This window comes from Phyllobates terribilis, unplaced genomic scaffold (assembly GCF_046119375.1).
Source record: "Phyllobates terribilis strain yellow unplaced genomic scaffold, ASM4611937v1 Scaffold_2849__1_contigs__length_102677, whole genome shotgun sequence".
NCBI classification, from domain to species: Eukaryota; Metazoa; Chordata; class Amphibia; order Anura; family Dendrobatidae; genus Phyllobates; species Phyllobates terribilis.
Window position 1 is genome coordinate 46,204 of NW_027365603.1, and position 13,270 is coordinate 59,473.

The 13,270-nt window shown below is 45.0% G+C and overlaps 10 non-coding genes across 10 annotated transcripts; all 10 read right to left on the reverse strand.

Moving 5' to 3' along the window:
* Positions 1-348: 348 nt before the first annotated feature.
* On the reverse strand, positions 349-539 carry LOC141247250 (U2 spliceosomal RNA). Its single transcript, XR_012310733.1, has one exon. It is a non-coding gene; the product is annotated as a U2 spliceosomal RNA (small nuclear RNA).
* Positions 540-1,659: 1,120 nt separating this feature from the next.
* LOC141247251 (U2 spliceosomal RNA) lies at positions 1,660-1,850 on the reverse strand. The gene has a single exon (XR_012310734.1). It is a non-coding gene; the product is annotated as a U2 spliceosomal RNA (small nuclear RNA).
* Positions 1,851-2,970: 1,120 nt separating this feature from the next.
* LOC141247252 (U2 spliceosomal RNA) lies at positions 2,971-3,161 on the reverse strand. The gene has a single exon (XR_012310735.1). It is a non-coding gene; the product is annotated as a U2 spliceosomal RNA (small nuclear RNA).
* Positions 3,162-4,280: 1,119 nt separating this feature from the next.
* Positions 4,281-4,471, reverse strand: LOC141247253 (U2 spliceosomal RNA). Its single transcript, XR_012310736.1, has one exon. It is a non-coding gene; the product is annotated as a U2 spliceosomal RNA (small nuclear RNA).
* A 1,122-nt stretch (positions 4,472-5,593) lies between these two features.
* On the reverse strand, positions 5,594-5,784 carry LOC141247218 (U2 spliceosomal RNA). The gene has a single exon (XR_012310704.1). It is a non-coding gene; the product is annotated as a U2 spliceosomal RNA (small nuclear RNA).
* A 1,121-nt stretch (positions 5,785-6,905) lies between these two features.
* Positions 6,906-7,096, reverse strand: LOC141247254 (U2 spliceosomal RNA). The gene has a single exon (XR_012310737.1). It is a non-coding gene; the product is annotated as a U2 spliceosomal RNA (small nuclear RNA).
* A 1,122-nt stretch (positions 7,097-8,218) lies between these two features.
* Positions 8,219-8,409, reverse strand: LOC141247255 (U2 spliceosomal RNA). The gene has a single exon (XR_012310738.1). It is a non-coding gene; the product is annotated as a U2 spliceosomal RNA (small nuclear RNA).
* A 1,120-nt stretch (positions 8,410-9,529) lies between these two features.
* Positions 9,530-9,720, reverse strand: LOC141247256 (U2 spliceosomal RNA). The gene has a single exon (XR_012310739.1). It is a non-coding gene; the product is annotated as a U2 spliceosomal RNA (small nuclear RNA).
* A 1,120-nt stretch (positions 9,721-10,840) lies between these two features.
* On the reverse strand, positions 10,841-11,031 carry LOC141247257 (U2 spliceosomal RNA). The gene has a single exon (XR_012310740.1). It is a non-coding gene; the product is annotated as a U2 spliceosomal RNA (small nuclear RNA).
* A 1,121-nt stretch (positions 11,032-12,152) lies between these two features.
* On the reverse strand, positions 12,153-12,343 carry LOC141247259 (U2 spliceosomal RNA). The gene has a single exon (XR_012310742.1). It is a non-coding gene; the product is annotated as a U2 spliceosomal RNA (small nuclear RNA).
* Positions 12,344-13,270: the final 927 nt, after the last annotated feature.

A 13,270-nucleotide genomic window follows, 5' to 3' on the forward strand; every position in this document is an offset into this window, starting at 1 on the left:
TATACTGAAAGGTCAATTATATTGTGCAGCTTATCTCACCACCTGTAGTTATTTAGGTGAAAGCTCCAAAATGCTTGCCTAATATGTCTGTTTATCCAAAAGGAAGTATAGAGGGAGAGCTAGATAGATAGCATTGCATTACATTACATTACATGGCAATGCAATGCACAGTTGCTGAAGTTGAACCAAAATGAGCTTGTCATCTGGCTTCTGCAACTTTTAACATGAAAAATCCAATGAGGAGAAGAAAAGCAAAGCCAAAGAGTCCATCCCAAAATCCGACAAACAAGCAAAATGAACAAAAAGCATTGAATTCAATTCTTTCTGATTTTAGAAACTGCATTAAAGAAGGGGTGCACCGGTCCTGGAGATACTGCAATACCAGGTCAATGCGTGGAGTGGACAGAGCAAGCTCTTTTTCCATCTCCCTGTTCTAAAAATCCATTTAATATATGGTCCCCAGATAGGGGACGTATCAGATATTAAACTGATAAGAACAGATACTACACTTGATCTTAGCCAAAAGGCCGAGAAGCGATAACCAGAATTGGTTTCCGACTACGGTGCCACCCAAGGATTCTGAAAAGTCCATTTGTGGAGATGGCCACCTGGACTCCCGTTAAGAAGACATGCTGTCAACCTCTAGATCCCTCACATGCCTGCACTTTTCGGCTTGCTGCTGCTGCAATCCACGCGTTTTAGATCTGCATAACTCCACCTCTTTTAGCACAGTACCCTCAACCCCCGGCTGTTCCCACCCGCCTCAACACCGTTGGAAGGGAGGAGAACCAATTAAGGCGGGGGGGGGGTGGAACGAGCAGCTGTCTACCCTTAGCAGGAGGGTTGCTGATTAATTACCTCTCCTGCTGCTGCTGCTGCTGGCTGTCCAGCAGCAGACTGAAGGTGGCTGCTGCTGTGCGCAGGTATATAAAGGCTCAGAGCCTATTATGACACGCGCAGCCAGCGTTCCATTGCCACATTCCGTCTACTGCAGGCGGGATACCTGGATGGCTGAATGTCACTGAGAAGCTCACAGAGACCGCCATAAGCAACAGTTTAAAAGAATGCCACAGACTAATCAACCAAACTTTTTGGGTTGGTTTCTCTTTTATAGTCTGCAGGCATTAAATGAAAGAAGTCAGTGTTCCAGCAGAGGGAGACAACGTTTCAGAAAAGGCATTGTAGCAAACCAAAAAAGAAATTTTAAGCGCAGCAGAGTAACCAGCTCACATACCTGTTAGCTCAGGTGAGTTTAAAAGGCTGCTGTTGATAACAAGGGCATTTGCTAAATAGATGGTGTGTGTGCAACAATATACTGAAAGGTCAATTATATTGTGCAGCTTATCTCACCACCTGTAGTTATTTAGGTGAAAGCTCCAAAATGCTTGCCTAATATGTCTGTTTATCCAAAAGGAAGTATAGAGGGAGAGCTAGATAGATAGCATTGCATTACATTACATTACATGGCAATGCAATGCACAGTTGCTGAAGTTGAACCAAAATGAGCTTGTCATCTGACTTCTGCAACTTTTAACATGAAAAATCCAATGAGGAGAAGAAAAGCAAAGCCAAAGAGTCCATCCCAAAATCCGACAAACAAGCAAAATGAACAAAAAGCATTGAATTCAATTCTTTCTGATTTTAGAAACTGCATTAAAGAAGGGGTGCACCGGTCCTGGAGATACTGCAATACCAGGTCAATGCGTGGAGTGGACAGAGCAAGCTCTTTTTCCATCTCCCTGTTCTAAAAATCCATTTAATATATGGTCCCCAGATAGGGGACGTATCAGATATTAAACTGATAAGAACAGATACTACACTTGATCTTAGCCAAAAGGCCGAGAAGCGATAACCAGAATTGGTTTCCGACTACGGTGCCACCCAAGGATTCTGAAAAGTCCATTTGTGGAGATGGCCACCTGGACTCCCGTTAAGAAGACATGCTGTCAACCTCTAGATCCCTCACATGCCTGCACTTTTCGGCTTGCTGCTGCTGCAATCCACGCGTTTTAGATCTGCATAACTCCACCTCTTTTAGCACAGTACCCTCAACCCCCGGCTGTTCCCACCCGCCTCAACACCGTTGGAAGGGAGGAGAACCAATTAAGGCGGGGGGGGGGTGGAACGAGCAGCTGTCTACCCTTAGCAGGAGGGTTGCTGATTAATTACCTCTCCTGCTGCTGCTGCTGCTGGCTGTCCAGCAGCAGACTGAAGGTGGCTGCTGCTGTGCGCAGGTATATAAAGGCTCAGAGCCTATTATGACACGCGCAGCCAGCGTTCCATTGCCACATTCCGTCTACTGCAGGCGGGATACCTGGATGGCTGAATGTCACTGAGAAGCTCACAGAGACCGCCATAAGCAACAGTTTAAAAGAATGCCACAGACTAATCAACCAAACTTTTTGGGTTGGTTTCTCTTTTATAGTCTGCAGGCATTAAATGAAAGAAGTCAGTGTTCCAGCAGAGGGAGACAACGTTTCAGAAAAGGCATTGTAGCAAACCAAAAAAGAAATTTTAAGCGCAGCAGAGTAACCAGCTCACATACCTGTTAGCTCAGGTGAGTTTAAAAGGCTGCTGTTGATAACAAGGGCATTTGCTAAATAGATGGTGTGTGTGCAACAATATACTGAAAGGTCAATTATATTGTGCAGCTTATCTCACCACCTGTAGTTATTTAGGTGAAAGCTCCAAAATGCTTGCCTAATATGTCTGTTTATCCAAAAGGAAGTATAGAGGGAGAGCTAGATAGATAGCATTGCATTACATTACATTACATGGCAATGCAATGCACAGTTGCTGAAGTTGAACCAAAATGAGCTTGTCATCTGGCTTCTGCAACTTTTAACATGAAAAATCCAATGAGGAGAAGAAAAGCAAAGCCAAAGAGTCCATCCCAAAATCCGACAAACAAGCAAAATGAACAAAAAGCATTGAATTCAATTCTTTCTGATTTTAGAAACTGCATTAAAGAAGGGGTGCACCGGTCCTGGAGATACTGCAATACCAGGTCAATGCGTGGAGTGGACAGAGCAAGCTCTTTTTCCATCTCCCTGTTCTAAAAATCCATTTAATATATGGTCCCCAGATAGGGGACGTATCAGATATTAAACTGATAAGAACAGATACTACACTTGATCTTAGCCAAAAGGCCGAGAAGCGATAACCAGAATTGGTTTCCGACTACGGTGCCACCCAAGGATTCTGAAAAGTCCATTTGTGGAGATGGCCACCTGGACTCCCGTTAAGAAGACATGCTGTCAACCTCTAGATCCCTCACATGCCTGCACTTTTCGGCTTGCTGCTGCTGCAATCCACGCGTTTTAGATCTGCATAACTCCACCTCTTTTAGCACAGTACCCTCAACCCCCGGCTGTTCCCACCCGCCTCAACACCGTTGGAAGGGAGGAGAACCAATTAAGGCGGGGGGGGGTGGAACGAGCAGCTGTCTACCCTTAGCAGGAGGGTTGCTGATTAATTACCTCTCCTGCTGCTGCTGCTGCTGGCTGTCCAGCAGCAGACTGAAGGTGGCTGCTGCTGTGCGCAGGTATATAAAGGCTCAGAGCCTATTATGACACGCGCAGCCAGCGTTCCATTGCCACATTCCGTCTACTGCAGGCGGGATACCTGGATGGCTGAATGTCACTGAGAAGCTCACAGAGACCGCCATAAGCAACAGTTTAAAAGAATGCCACAGACTAATCAACCAAACTTTTTGGGTTGGTTTCTCTTTTATAGTCTGCAGGCATTAAATGAAAGAAGTCAGTGTTCCAGCAGAGGGAGACAACGTTTCAGAAAAGGCATTGTAGCAAACCAAAAAAGAAATTTTAAGCGCAGCAGAGTAACCAGCTCACATACCTGTTAGCTCAGGTGAGTTTAAAAGGCTGCTGTTGATAACAAGGGCATTTGCTAAATAGATGGTGTGTGTGCAACAATATACTGAAAGGTCAATTATATTGTGCAGCTTATCTCACCACCTGTAGTTATTTAGGTGAAAGCTCCAAAATGCTTGCCTAATATGTCTGTTTATCCAAAAGGAAGTATAGAGGGAGAGCTAGATAGATAGCATTGCATTACATTACATTACATGGCAATGCAATGCACAGTTGCTGAAGTTGAACCAAAATGAGCTTGTCATCTGGCTTCTGCAACTTTTAACATGAAAAATCCAATGAGGAGAAGAAAAGCAAAGCCAAAGAGTCCATCCCAAAATCCGACAAACAAGCAAAATGAACAAAAAGCATTGAATTCAATTCTTTCTGATTTTAGAAACTGCATTAAAGAAGGGGTGCACCGGTCCTGGAGATACTGCAATACCAGGTCAATGCGTGGAGTGGACAGAGCAAGCTCTTTTTCCATCTCCCTGTTCTAAAAATCCATTTAATATATGGTCCCCAGATAGGGGACGTATCAGATATTAAACTGATAAGAACAGATACTACACTTGATCTTAGCCAAAAGGCCGAGAAGCGATAACCAGAATTGGTTTCCGACTACGGTGCCACCCAAGGATTCTGAAAAGTCCATTTGTGGAGATGGCCACCTGGACTCCCGTTAAGAAGACATGCTGTCAACCTCTAGATCCCTCACATGCCTGCACTTTTCGGCTTGCTGCTGCTGCAATCCACGCGTTTTAGATCTGCATAACTCCACCTCTTTTAGCACAGTACCCTCAACCCCCGGCTGTTCCCACCCGCCTCAACACCGTTGGAAGGGAGGAGAACCAATTAAGGCGGGGGGGGGGGGTGGAACGAGCAGCTGTCTACCCTTAGCAGGAGGGTTGCTGATTAATTACCTCTCCTGCTGCTGCTGCTGCTGGCTGTCCAGCAGCAGACTGAAGGTGGCTGCTGCTGTGCGCAGGTATATAAAGGCTCAGAGCCTATTATGACACGCGCAGCCAGCGTTCCATTGCCACATTCCGTCTACTGCAGGCGGGATACCTGGATGGCTGAATGTCACTGAGAAGCTCACAGAGACCGCCATAAGCAACAGTTTAAAAGAATGCCACAGACTAATCAACCAAACTTTTTGGGTTGGTTTCTCTTTTATAGTCTGCAGGCATTAAATGAAAGAAGTCAGTGTTCCAGCAGAGGGAGACAACGTTTCAGAAAAGGCATTGTAGCAAACCAAAAAAGAAATTTTAAGCGCAGCAGAGTAACCAGCTCACATACCTGTTAGCTCAGGTGAGTTTAAAAGGCTGCTGTTGATAACAAGGGCATTTGCTAAATAGATGGTGTGTGTGCAACAATATACTGAAAGGTCAATTATATTGTGCAGCTTATCTCACCACCTGTAGTTATTTAGGTGAAAGCTCCAAAATGCTTGCCTAATATGTCTGTTTATCCAAAAGGAAGTATAGAGGGAGAGCTAGATAGATAGCATTGCATTACATTACATTACATGGCAATGCAATGCACAGTTGCTGAAGTTGAACCAAAATGAGCTTGTCATCTGGCTTCTGCAACTTTTAACATGAAAAATCCAATGAGGAGAAGAAAAGCAAAGCCAAAGAGTCCATCCCAAAATCCGACAAACAAGCAAAATGAACAAAAAGCATTGAATTCAATTCTTTCTGATTTTAGAAACTGCATTAAAGAAGGGGTGCACCGGTTCTGGAGATACTGCAATACCAGGTCAATGCGTGGAGTGGACAGAGCAAGCTCTTTTTCCATCTCCCTGTTCTAAAAATCCATTTAATATATGGTCCCCAGATAGGGGACGTATCAGATATTAAACTGATAAGAACAGATACTACACTTGATCTTAGCCAAAAGGCCGAGAAGCGATAACCAGAATTGGTTTCCGACTACGGTGCCACCCAAGGATTCTGAAAAGTCCATTTGTGGAGATGGCCACCTGGACTCCCGTTAAGAAGACATGCTGTCAACCTCTAGATCCCTCACATGCCTGCACTTTTCGGCTTGCTGCTGCTGCAATCCACGCGTTTTAGATCTGCATAACTCCACCTCTTTTAGCACAGTATCCTCAACCCCCGGCTGTTCCCACCCGCCTCAACACCGTTGGAAGGGAGGAGAACCAATTAAGGCGGGGGGGGGGGTGGAACGAGCAGCTGTCTACCCTTAGCAGGAGGGTTGCTGATTAATTACCTCTCCTGCTGCTGCTGCTGCTGGCTGTCCAGCAGCAGACTGAAGGTGGCTGCTGCTGTGCGCAGGTATATAAAGGCTCAGAGCCTATTATGACACGCGCAGCCAGCGTTCCATTGCCACATTCCGTCTACTGCAGGCGGGATACCTGGATGGCTGAATGTCACTGAGAAGCTCACAGAGACCGCCATAAGCAACAGTTTAAAAGAATGCCACAGACTAATCAACCAAACTTTTTGGGTTGGTTTCTCTTTTATAGTCTGCAGGCATTAAATGAAAGAAGTCAGTGTTCCAGCAGAGGGAGACAACGTTTCAGAAAAGGCATTGTAGCAAACCAAAAAAGAAATTTTAAGCGCAGCAGAGTAACCAGCTCACATACCTGTTAGCTCAGGTGAGTTTAAAAGGCTGCTGTTGATAACAAGGGCATTTGCTAAATAGATGGTGTGTGTGCAACAATATACTGAAAGGTCAATTATATTGTGCAGCTTATCTCACCACCTGTAGTTATTTAGGTGAAAGCTCCAAAATGCTTGCCTAATATGTCTGTTTATCCAAAAGGAAGTATAGAGGGAGAGCTAGATAGATAGCATTGCATTACATTACATTACATGGCAATGCAATGCACAGTTGCTGAAGTTGAACCAAAATGAGCTTGTCATCTGGCTTCTGCAACTTTTAACATGAAAAATCCAATGAGGAGAAGAAAAGCAAAGCCAAAGAGTCCATCCCAAAATCCGACAAACAAGCAAAATGAACAAAAAGCATTGAATTCAATTCTTTCTGATTTTAGAAACTGCATTAAAGAAGGGGTGCACCGGTCCTGGAGATACTGCAATACCAGGTCAATGCGTGGAGTGGACAGAGCAAGCTCTTTTTCCATCTCCCTGTTCTAAAAATCCATTTAATATATGGTCCCCAGATAGGGGACGTATCAGATATTAAACTGATAAGAACAGATACTACACTTGATCTTAGCCAAAAGGCCGAGAAGCGATAACCAGAATTGGTTTCCGACTACGGTGCCACCCAAGGATTCTGAAAAGTCCATTTGTGGAGATGGCCACCTGGACTCCCGTTAAGAAGACATGCTGTCAACCTCTAGATCCCTCACATGCCTGCACTTTTCGGCTTGCTGCTGCTGCAATCCACGCGTTTTAGATCTGCATAACTCCACCTCTTTTAGCACAGTACCCTCAACCCCCGGCTGTTCCCACCCGCCTCAACACCGTTGGAAGGGAGGAGAACCAATTAAGGCGGGGTGGGGGGGTGGAACGAGCAGCTGTCTACCCTTAGCAGGAGGGTTGCTGATTAATTACCTCTCCTGCTGCTGCTGCTGCTGGCTGTCCAGCAGCAGACTGAAGGTGGCTGCTGCTGTGCGCAGGTATATAAAGGCTCAGAGCCTATTATGACACGCGCAGCCAGCGTTCCATTGCCACATTCCGTCTACTGCAGGCGGGATACCTGGATGGCTGAATGTCACTGAGAAGCTCACAGAGACCGCCATAAGCAACAGTTTAAAAGAATGCCACAGACTAATCAACCAAACATTTTGGGTTGGTTTCTCTTTTATAGTCTGCAGGCATTAAATGAAAGAAGTCAGTGTTCCAGCAGAGGGAGACAACGTTTCAGAAAAGGCATTGTAGCAAACCAAAAAAGAAATTTTAAGCGCAGCAGAGTAACCAGCTCACATACCTGTTAGCTCAGGTGAGTTTAAAAGGCTGCTGTTGATAACAAGGGCATTTGCTAAATAGATGGTGTGTGTGCAACAATATACTGAAAGGTCAATTATATTGTGCAGCTTATCTCACCACCTGTAGTTATTTAGGTGAAAGCTCCAAAATGCTTGCCTAATATGTCTGTTTATCCAAAAGGAAGTATAGAGGGAGAGCTAGATAGATAGCATCGCATTACATTACATTACAGGGCAATGCAATGCACAGTTGCTGAAGTTGAACCAAAATGAGCTTGTCATCTGGCTTCTGCAACTTTTAACATGAAAAATCCAATGAGGAGAAGAAAAGCAAAGCCAAAGAGTCCATCCCAAAATCCGACAAACAAGCAAAATGAACAAAAAGCATTGAATTCAATTCTTTCTGATTTTAGAAACTGCATTAAAGAAGGGGTGCACCGGTCCTGGAGATACTGCAATACCAGGTCAATGCGTGGAGTGGACAGAGCAAGCTCTTTTTCCATCTCCCTGTTCTAAAAATCCATTTAATATATGGTCCCCAGATAGGGGACGTATCAGATATTAAACTGATAAGAACAGATACTACACTTGATCTTAGCCAAAAGGCCGAGAAGCGATAACCAGAATTGGTTTCCGACTACGGTGCCACCCAAGGATTCTGAAAAGTCCATTTGTGGAGATGGCCACCTGGACTCCCGTTAAGAAGACATGCTGTCAACCTCTAGATCCCTCACATGCCTGCACTTTTCGGCTTGCTGCTGCTGCAATCCACGCGTTTTAGATCTGCATAACTCCACCTCTTTTAGCACAGTACCCTCAACCCCCGGCTGTTCCCACCCGCCTCAACACCGTTGGAAGGGAGGAGAACCAATTAAGGCGGGGGGGGGGTGGAACGAGCAGCTGTCTACCCTTAGCAGGAGGGTTGCTGATTAATTACCTCTCCTGCTGCTGCTGCTGCTGGCTGTCCAGCAGCAGACTGAAGGTGGCTGCTGCTGTGCGCAGGTATATAAAGGCTCAGAGCCTATTATGACACGCGCAGCCAGCGTTCCATTGCCACATTCCGTCTACTGCAGGCGGGATACCTGGATGGCTGAATGTCACTGAGAAGCTCACAGAGACCGCCATAAGCAACAGTTTAAAAGAATGCCACAGACTAATCAACCAAACTTTTTGGGTTGGTTTCTCTTTTATAGTCTGCAGGCATTAAATGAAAGAAGTCAGTGTTCCAGCAGAGGGAGACAACGTTTCAGAAAAGGCATTGCAGCAAACCAAAAAAGAAATTTTAAGCGCAGCAGAGTAACCAGCTCACATACCTGTTAGCTCAGGTGAGTTTAAAAGGCTGCTGTTGATAACAAGGGCATTTGCTAAATAGATGGTGTGTGTGCAACAATATACTGAAAGGTCAATTATATTGTGCAGCTTATCTCACCACCTGTAGTTATTTAGGTGAAAGCTCCAAAATGCTTGCCTAATATGTCTGTTTATCCAAAAGGAAGTATAGAGGGAGAGCTAGATAGATAGCATTGCATTACATTACATTACATGGCAATGCAATGCACAGTTGCTGAAGTTGAACCAAAATGAGCTTGTCATCTGGCTTCTGCAACTTTTAACATGAAAAATCCAATGAGGAGAAGAAAAGCAAAGCCAAAGAGTCCATCCCAAAATCCGACAAGCAAGCAAAATGAACAAAAAGCATTGAATTCAATTCTTTCTGATTTTAGAAACTGCATTAAAGAAGGGGTGCACCGGTCCTGGAGATACTGCAATACCAGGTCAATGCGTGGAGTGGACAGAGCAAGCTCTTTTTCCATCTCCCTGTTCTAAAAATCCATTTAATATATGGTCCCCAGATAGGGGACGTATCAGATATTAAACTGATAAGAACAGATACTACACTTGATCTTAGCCAAAAGGCCGAGAAGCGATAACCAGAATTGGTTTCCGACTACGGTGCCACCCAAGGATTCTGAAAAGTCCATTTGTGGAGATGGCCACCTGGACTCCCGTTAAGAAGACATGCTGTCAACCTCTAGATCCCTCACATGCCTGCACTTTTCGGCTTGCTGCTGCTGCAATCCACGCGTTTTAGATCTGCATAACTCCACCTCTTTTAGCACAGTACCCTCAACCCCCGGCTGTTCCCACCCGCCTCAACACCGTTGGAAGGGAGGAGAACCAATTAAGGCGGGGGGGGGGTGGAACGAGCAGCTGTCTACCCTTAGCAGGAGGGTTGCTGATTAATTACCTCTCCTGCTGCTGCTGCTGCTGGCTGTCCAGCAGCAGACTGAAGGTGGCTGCTGCTGTGCGCAGGTATATAAAGGCTCAGAGCCTATTATGACACGCGCAGCCAGCGTTCCATTGCCACATTCCGTCTACTGCAGGCGGGATACCTGGATGGCTGAATGTCACTGAGAAGCTCACAGAGACCGCCATAAGCAACAGTTTAAAAGAATGCCACAGACTAATCAACCAAACTTTTTGGGTTGGTTTCTCTTTTATAGTCTGCAGGCATTAAATGAAAGAAGTCAGTGTTCCAGCAGAGGGAGACAACGTTTCAGAAAAGGCATTGTAGCAAACCAAAAAAGAAATTTTAAGCGCAGCAGAGTAACCAGCTCACATACCTGTTAGCTCAGGTGAGTTTAAAAGGCTGCTGTTGATAACAAGGGCATTTGCTAAATAGATGGTGTGTGTGCAACAATATACTGAAAGGTCAATTATATTGTGCAGCTTATCTCACCACCTGTAGTTATTTAGGTGAAAGCTCCAAAATGCTTGCCTAATATGTCTGTTTATCCAAAAGGAAGTATAGAGGGAGAGCTAGATAGATAGCATTGCATTACATTACATTACATGGCAATGCAATGCACAGTTGCTGAAGTTGAACCAAAATGAGCTTGTCATCTGGCTTCTGCAACTTTTAACATGAAAAATCCAATGAGGAGAAGAAAAGCAAAGCCAAAGAGTCCATCCCAAAATCCGACAAACAAGCAAAATGAACAAAAAGCATTGAATTCAATTCTTTCTGATTTTAGAAACTGCATTAAAGAAGGGGTGCACCGGTCCTGGAGATACTGCAATACCAGGTCAATGCGTGGAGTGGACAGAGCAAGCTCTTTTTCCATCTCCCTGTTCTAAAAATCCATTTAATATATGGTCCCCAGATAGGGGACGTATCAGATATTAAACTGATAAGAACAGATACTACACTTGATCTTAGCCAAAAGGCCGAGAAGCGATAACCAGAATTGGTTTCCGACTACGGTGCCACCCAAGGATTCTGAAAAGTCCATTTGTGGAGATGGCCACCTGGACTCCCGTTAAGAAGACATGCTGTCAACCTCTAGATCCCTCACATGCCTGCACTTTTCGGCTTGCTGCTGCTGCAATCCACGCGTTTTAGATCTGCATAACTCCACCTCTTTTAGCACAGTACCCTCAACCCCCGGCTGTTCCCACCCACCTCAACACCGTTGGAAGGGAGGAGAACCAATTAAGGCGGGGGGGGGGGTGGAACGAGCAGCTGTCTACCCTTAGCAGGAGGGTTGCTGATTAATTACCTCTCCTGCTGCTGCTGCTGCTGGCTGTCCAGCAGCAGACTGAAGGTGGCTGCTGCTGTGCGCAGGTATATAAAGGCTCAGAGCCTATTATGACACGCGCAGCCAGCGTTCCATTGCCACATTCCGTCTACTGCAGGCGGGATACCTGGATGGCTGAATGTCACTGAGAAGCTCACAGAGACCGCCATAAGCAACAGTTTAAAAGAATGCCACAGACTAATCAACCAAACTTTTTGGGTTGGTTTCTCTTTTATAGTCTGCAGGCATTAAATGAAAGAAGTCAGTGTTCCAGCAGAGGGAGACAACGTTTCAGAAAAGGCATTGTAGCAAACCAAAAAAGAAATTTTAAGCGCAGCAGAGTAACCAGCTCACATACCTGTTAGCTCAGGTGAGTTTAAAAGGCTGCTGTTGATAACAAGGGCATTTGCTAAATAGATGGTGTGTGTGCAACAATATACTGAAAGGTCAATTATATTGTGCAGCTTATCTCACCACCTGTAGTTATTTAAGTGAAAGCTCCAAAATGCTTGCCTAATATGTCTGTTTATCCAAAAGGAAGTATAGAGGGAGAGCTAGATAGATAGCATTGCATTACATTACATTACATGGCAATGCAATGCACAGTTGCTGAAGTTGAACCAAAATGAGCTTGTCATCTGACTTCTGCAACTTTTAACATGAAAAATCCAATGAGGAGAAGAAAAGCAAAGCCAAAGAGTCCATCCCAAAATCCGACAAACAAGCAAAATGAACAAAAAGCATTGAATTCAATTCTTTCTGATTTTAGAAACTGCATTAAAGAAGGGGTGCACCGGTCCTGGAGATACTGCAATACCAGGTCAATGCGTGGAGTGGACAGAGCAAGCTCTTTTTCCATCTCCCTGTTCTAAAAATCCATTTAATATATGGTCCCCAGATAGGGGACGTATCAGATATTAAACTGATAAGAACAGATACTACACTTGATCTTAGCCAAAAGGCCGAGAAGCGATAACCAGAATTGGTTTCCGACTACGGTGCCACCCAAGGATTCTGAAAAGTCCATTTGTGGAGATGGCCACCTGGACTCCCGTTAAGAAGACATGCTGTCAACCTCTAGATCCCTCACATGCCTGCACTTTTCGGCTTGCTGCTGCTGCAATCCACGCGTTTTAGATCTGCATAACTCCACCTCTTTTAGCACAGTACCCTCAACCCCCGGCTGTTCCCACCCGCCTCAACACCGTTGGAAGGGAGGAGAACCAGTTAAGGCGGGGGGGGGGTGGAACGAGCAGCTGTCTACCCTTAGCAGGAGGGTTGCTGATTAATTACCTCTCCTGCTGCTGCTGCTGCTGGCTGTCCAGCAGCAGACTGAAGGTGGCTGCTGCTGTGCGCAGGTATATAAAGGCTCAGAGCCTATTATGACACGCGCAGCCAGCGTTCCATTGCCACATTCCGTCTACTGCAGGCGGGATACCTGGATGGCTGAATGTCACTGAGAAGCTCACAGAGACCGCCATAAGCAACAGTTTAAAAGAATGCCACAGACTAATCAACCAAACTTTTTGGGTTGGTTTCTCTTTTATAGTCTGCAGGCATTAAATGAAAGAAGTCAGTGTTCCAGCAGAGGGAGACAACGTTTCAGAAAAGGCATTGTAGCAAACCAAAAAAGAAATTTTAAGCGCAGCAGAGTAACCAGCTCACATACCTGTTAGCTCAGGTGAGTTTAAAAGGCTGCTGTTGATAACAAGGGCATTTGCTAAATAGATGGTGTGTGTGCAACAATATACTGAAAGGTCAATTATATTGTGCAGCTTATCTCACCACCTGTAGTTATTTAGGTGAAAGCTCCAAAATGCTTGCCTAATATGTCTGTTTATCCAAAAGGAAGTATAGAGGGAGAGCTAGATAGATAGCATTGCATTACATTACATTACATG